This window comes from Pyxicephalus adspersus, chromosome 2 (assembly GCF_032062135.1).
Source record: "Pyxicephalus adspersus chromosome 2, UCB_Pads_2.0, whole genome shotgun sequence".
Lineage (NCBI taxonomy): Eukaryota > Metazoa > Chordata > Amphibia > Anura > Pyxicephalidae > Pyxicephalus > Pyxicephalus adspersus.
The window spans coordinates 142,767,299-142,774,162 of NC_092859.1; the positions used below are offsets into that span (position 1 = coordinate 142,767,299).

The 6,864-nt window shown below is 41.1% G+C and overlaps 1 long non-coding RNA gene across 1 annotated transcript in view; it reads left to right on the forward strand.

Moving 5' to 3' along the window:
- The first annotated feature begins 2,254 nt into the window (after positions 1-2,254).
- The window catches only part of LOC140322204 (uncharacterized), a 14,301-nt gene continuing 9,691 nt past the window's right edge, over positions 2,255-6,864 (forward strand). Inside the window, exon 1 of the long non-coding RNA XR_011919170.1 lies at positions 2,255-2,513. This is a non-coding gene — a long non-coding RNA (uncharacterized lncRNA). The remainder of the gene's footprint in view (positions 2,514-6,864) is intronic.

Below are 6,864 nucleotides of genomic sequence, written 5' to 3' on the forward strand. Positions count from 1 at the left end.
TGGTTCTAGTGGCAATTAATTATAAGTTTACACCAAACAAACGTCAGAAACAGATATCAATCCAGAAACTGCACCTTTCAGGATTTATCTGAATGATACCAATGTCATAGTGCCATGTTTAGGTATAGTTTTATAGAAATGTTGGCCAACCAGGGATCAGAAAATGCAGGGAAAAGATATTGAGAGTGGGATAATAACTATAAAGATGTGGGAGACCAAAAAAAAGGGAACAGAAGGCTGTTCACTTGAATAGTAACAGCGATGACTTCCGACCACATGAAGCTGCAAGGTGCTGACACATTTTACTTACATACTACTAAATATGCCAAAGATGAAAACAAACTTTTTTTGTTATACAGGTAGTCCCCGGGTTAAGGGCATCGACATACAGACGACTCCTAGATACGAACGGGGCTTCCCTGCTCGCTTGTGTGCAGGACGGAGGCTTGGAGGGGGGCGGTTTGCATGACTTGCAGAAGAAATCTTTTGCTAAACACAGCTGAGGTTGGGGGTGACCTTAGGGGGGTGAGCTATTTCTGCAGCCTCTTGTAACTCTTTATTGACCAAGACAAACTCTGCAGTTGTTTCTTCTTGCATATCAAAGCACAGCTTGCTTTAGAAGTTAATAAATGTCTAGGCTCCATAAAGTTTTTTTTTGTTTTGTTTATAATTAGCTCACAGTGAGGATTTTATACAGTACCTGACACCACACTGCCAATTAATATGTTGATACAAACATCCGTCATTGTGCATGAGTGGGAGTTTTGGTATTTTGGCCTTTGATGGCTGAACAGGGGTGTAGTAGGGCGGGCACGCCGTTCCCTCACTTTTTTCAGAACCCGTATAGGCTCTCCCTGCACGCTCGCCACTAACAGCTTTCACTATTACCATGCCCCTTCTTCCTTTTTTTATGACTACACCCCTGTTGCCGAAGATCCCGAACCAAGGAGAGGACCGGTAAAGATGCAGACGGCTGAGATAAAAGGAGGAGAGGTGAGTTTATTTTAAAAAATGCAGGTACATTTATTTACATACAGTAATGGATATTATATGGCCTTTCTGCAATAAAGAGCCTGATCACAGTTTTTTTTATTTTTTGTACTTTATTTTTACTTTACTATTTGGATTTCCCCTTACTTTCCTCCTTTAGGTGACAGTGGCGGTCAGTTACTTTCCCGGAAGAGAACACTCACAGCAATAAAAAATTTCAGATGGTCAACCCATTCCCCATTTTATCTAAACTGAACAGTAAAAAGGTTCTCTGGAGTTTACTAGGGGCAAACAATTTTCAGAAAAACTATAAAGTTGAAATCGGGCTGATCACTTTCTCTCAACAGCGGATGTGGTGATCTTCTAGAATTGGAGATCCCACTAAAATAAGTCTCTGAGAGACACCTTCATAAAAACTTTGATAACCACATTTTTTTCTGAAACCTCAAATCTGGCTAAAGGGTAAGGTGGGAAATCGGGCGACTTCCCTGGGTCCCCACCTTTTCTAAGACCCCAATTGACAGAATGGCAGGGGCTGCATTTAGCTGGTGTGCTGTGCATTTGAGGCTCCCACTTTATATTTGCTAAAATCCCCAACCTTCTTCAAGACTTACAAGGGGTACAAGGAGCTGAAGTGCAGTAATGTCAGGCTTCTACTTATATGGAAGTGTTAGCTTAGTTGTGGCTACATATTTGCCCAGGGCCTCATTTTGTCTTAAACCCTTTCTATCCCATACACCATGATTTTCATATACCCAGACAAAAAACATTTTTGACTGCATAAAATATTGCTCTAACTAAACAAATTCAGTTTCTACATAGATTCCATAACTTCCTTGCAATATGCTTTGTATACAGCAGGAGGCAGACAAGTTCTAGGACATCTCTGTGTGGTGTACGTCTCTGGTTTTTATGTTATCTGCAGAGATAGAGAGTATTTATAATAGAGGACATAAACAGGAAAAAGGATTTAAAAACTTTGATATTTGTTTGGTTTCTTTTTTGCACAAAAGGCAGCATTAATAATTGGAATATTTTCAGGGAGCAGTCATCAGGCAGCCTCCAAAGATTCTATATATAGCAAGCCGCACATGTATTATAGTTTATAGGTAAATACAGAATTTCTGTATTCAATATGTTATATGGATGTAGTTTGTTTAATTGATTACAAAAGTTCTTGACTATTTCTGATTTTATGACTTTTCACTATTTCAGGATTTATGTACCTGTTCATTTGTAGATTAAAGCCCCATACAGAGGATAGATGAATGTCGCTGAAAATGAATATCTTTTGTGATTGTTTCCAGTGACAGATGAACGAATAAGTGCCATACACACATCATTGTTCTGTTCCATGCTGAGGGGTGGACAAGTAAACAGCACCCAACTGTGCTCTTCTCTATAGGAAAGTATGAAGGTAGTCCCCAATTGGTCACCCATCAATCTTCCGGGGTGGACTAATAAGCAACATGAGGGGACTGATGTACACATCATGAATTTTGGCAGCCTAGCAGGCCTAGCAGGTAAACAACAAGCAAGTGTTTCTAAGCTATTAGAAACCCACTCATTGCTATGTTTTTTGAGGATCTTAGAAAATATTTTCTTTTGCATTACAGGTAGGAGGTCAGATGAGTTGTTTTAAAACGTATTATTTATGGAAATAGATTAATATCTATAATTTGGGAACAGGTGAACTTTATTACATTTTGCAGACCTCTACAACCTTCACTATCAGCAAAACACAAACTATGTTGGCTTTCGATAAGGTTTTAGGATCCTATTATTAAGAGCCATTTAAATTGAACAACCACACTGCCTCAGACTCCAAACTTTGTTCCCTTTCAGAGATATTCTTAGTGCTGGGATCTTCAGGGTCCCAAATTTCCAGGTGCTTGCAGGGAATTTAGTGGCTGGCAGGTGGAACCACAGTATGTAGGGACACACCAGTGACATGGTATCTGTGTAGGCATATCAATGATGTAGTGCAGGGGTGCCCACACTTTTTGCGGCTTGTAAGTTACTTTTAAAATGTCAAAATCATCTACCAACGATAAAAACTTGGATTTAATAACTACTGTGTGCGGTAGAGTTTATTTTGAAAGGCAGGGCTCTGCAATCTACTCATGTTGCCTTTGCGATCTACCAGTAGATCGCGATCCACCTGTTGGGCACCCCTGATGTAGTGACCAATGTGTGGAACTACAGTATGTAGGAACATACCAATAATGTAGTGGATGTCAGGTGGAACTACAGTGAGAAGGGACACACCGATGATGCAGTTTCTGGCTGGTGGAACAAAAGCCATTAGGGATACACTAGTGATGTAGTAGCTGCAGTGTGAAATCACAATGGCTGGGGGCATACAAGTGATATAGGAGCTGGCAGGTGGAACCACAGTGGGTAGGGACTGGTAAATAGAACCACACTTTATAGGGGCACCCTAGTGACCAGCAATATCATAGCTTTACCTGCCTGTGAAGACCTATTCCAACACTGGACAAAATTGCATTTTGGTGTAGCAATTAAATTTAATTCTCAGTTTCATTTTTTTTTGACATTGCAAAGAAATAGAAGACATATGGACTTGTTCATCCTGGCTGTTCCTGGCTCACTGGTGGTTCCTGTGTGTCTCCTTGGCACCTGATAGTCGATCATTTTCAACCTCACACCAATACTTGATGAGTAGTAGTCAGGCGATCAAATTCCCCCATAACTCCTTCATAGGACCATGCATGCTTGCCGCATGTGAAACACGACCCGTGCTTGTAAGGCAGAAATCGCACCACTTCCCAGGCACCCAAGAACAGTCAATATGAACAAACCCTACGAGTAATAAGTCTAGTTCTAAACAGCTCCATATAGCAGCGGTCAGTGTGACCTGACCGTATAATTGTGTGATCATGTGAGATTAATCCATACTACATGCTGCTTGTGTGGTTTACACAATGGAAAGCCATTTGTTCCATCTAACAATAAATTGCTGCTCTTATGTTGGCCACACTCAACCACGGCATTCACACAGCAAGTAATCTCTAGAAATTATTCTATCAATCATAGGTGTGATCAAACATATGCATTTAGTTATTATTGCACAGTATTTATATAGCACCAACATACTATGCAGCACTGTACAATTCCATGGTCCTGCAATCTCCATGCAGATAGTTACTTGTCCGAGATTCAAAACTTGGACCTTGCGCTGCAAAGGCCGGAGTGTAACCTCTGAGCCATAATGGTTGAACGTGAAACCAAACCACACAACAAACTGAAAGCCACAATACCGTTTTCTTTTTCAAATATATAATATTGAGAAATGACAAAAGCAGTCTGATGTTTTCTTCTGGTGCAAACCGAGTAATTTATTCACTTGTCATTGCAATCGATTGAAACCTGGTCATATGAGGGGTCACAGGGATGTTGAATAGCGTTTGAAAAATGTCTGCCAAGCTCTGAACACAACACTAAATGGGCATTTGCCAGCTTTATGGGTCAATAGGTACCGGGCCCCTAAAATTCAGTAGGTTTAGGTCGGGTGAACATCTGTGAGGTGCAGTGTTACTGATCATCGCTAGGTTGCAAAACATGAGTAAAGCTGGACAGGTCAGATGATTCTCACTCAAGATAAACGATTATGCTCATCTTAGGGAAACATCTGACATGTGGACAGCAGCCCCTGACATCATTCATCAATTCACCCTGACAGATTGATGAAAGACTGATGGACTGACAGCTGTGCTGGGCTGTGGTGCAGCTCGCTCCTCCTCCTCCCTCCTCTCCCCATAAAACAGAACAAAGTACAACGCTCGTTCATTCATCTGTTACTGGAAACGATAAAGAAAGATAGTTTTATTGAAATTTGACGTGTGTTCAGGCCTTAATGCCTATTGTTGCACTGCGGCACCATTGATTTTGAACAGCACCCCATCACACCTTAATGACAGACCTGCCGACTATCACACAGAATGACACGTTGCAAATATAAACAAGAAATAGTGTGACCCATTCAGATGAATGGGCTACCTGACCCCACAGCACTATTATTACACAGTATTTATATAGCGCCATCATATTACACAGCGCTGTACAAAGTCCATGGTCATGACACTAACTGTACCTCAAAGGAGCTCACAATCTAATGTCCCTATCTTAGTCATATGTCAATATTGTAGTCTTAGGTCAATTTTTTGGGAGAAGCCAATTAACCTAACAGTTTTTGGAATGTGGGAGGAAACTTGAGTACCTGTGGGAAACCCACACAAGCATGGGGAGAACCTGCAAACTCCATGCAGATAGTGCCCTGACCAGTAATTGAGCCTGGTATCTAGTGATGCAAAGGCGAGAGTGCTAACCACTGAGCCACCATGCTGAGCAACAAAGTCATTTTATATTTTTGAAGGAAAGATAAACAATGCTGGGAGTCACGGAGCTGATTTTTAATACTGTGATTTACAGAGCAGACTTTTTATATTTTTACAGACCATCAAATTAGACCAAATACCATGGGCTCTATTTATAAAACAGGGAATCTGACATTCCCCCAAACCTTCCTTGGTGGGAATCAATTACTGCCATTAAAACACAAGAACCTAGAAGATTCCCATGAGGGAATGTTTGAGGGAATGTCTGATTCCGTTTTATTATTAGATTAGATTTTCTTACATTGTACATTTTTCGAGGGAAGAGAGCGGGTCCTCTCCGCCTCCTGTGTCACTGTCTGTATCTGACTGTCATTTGCAACCCCTATTTAATGTACAGCGCTGTGTAATATGTTGGCGTCATATAAATACTGTTTATAATTATAAAAATAATAATATTGTTTTTACAAAATGTATACTTTATAATACTTTATTTTGTATAAATATTGAGTCTAACAATATCATCGGGGTACAATCATCCCAGGCGTATGTATGGATTCATTATAAAATGTAAACATTGCTAGCACTCTGGCGGTGTGAGGGTTAATTCATCCCTGCACGTACACAGGACATTCACTGTATTAGGCCACACCCTGCAGTAAATTTCCACCTATCAGGGGCTCTGCCAACGTGGCAGGAATTAGCTTGGTGTTACTGGTGTATCATGGGAGTTGGGCTCAGCCTCTGATGAGACTTGCAGTTGCTAGGCAACCAGGTCTTGGTATGCAGACTGTGGAGGCAGTGGTGAGCCTAGTACATGGAGACTCCTGCATTAACCCCTTCCCTCCCAGGAGACACAGACAGTAATGTGAAGCTGTATGTCAAAGGAAAGCTGAATGAATGTATAGCTGAAATTATTATTAAACAGGATTTATATAGCGCCAACATATTACGCAGCGCTGTACAATAAATAGGGGTTGCAAATGATAGACAGATACAGACAGTGACATAGGAGGAGGAGAGGACCCTGCCCTGAAGAGCTTACAATCTAAGAGCGGGTGGAGGGGAATCGTTGTTATCCAGCATGTGTATGTAGCCGTACACTTTCTGGATACCATCCTCCTTGTAATGCCTTTTTTTAGTAGTACTTACAATAGAAAAATGTAAAATAAAACATACCTGACTTGGCTTGGGTTGCTGCCTATTCAGGAAAAACAAAAATACCGGCCTTATTGTCTTTTTTTCTATGGATAACAATGGCAATTTTTACCGGCCAGGCTGATAAATAATGGGCCAGATGCAAACCAACCGGCAGCACCTAGGCGAGGATGGGGTAAGAGCGAAACACTATAGAGTGTAAGCTCATGAGGACAAGGTTCCCACCTCTATATCATAGTTTGTGTGGATTTCTATGTGGAGCAGCACTTTGACCTTTGCAGCAATAGGTCCAAGGTTCAATTATCAGCCAGGACACTATCTGCATGGAGTTTGTATGTTCTCCCTGTGTCTGTGTGGGTTT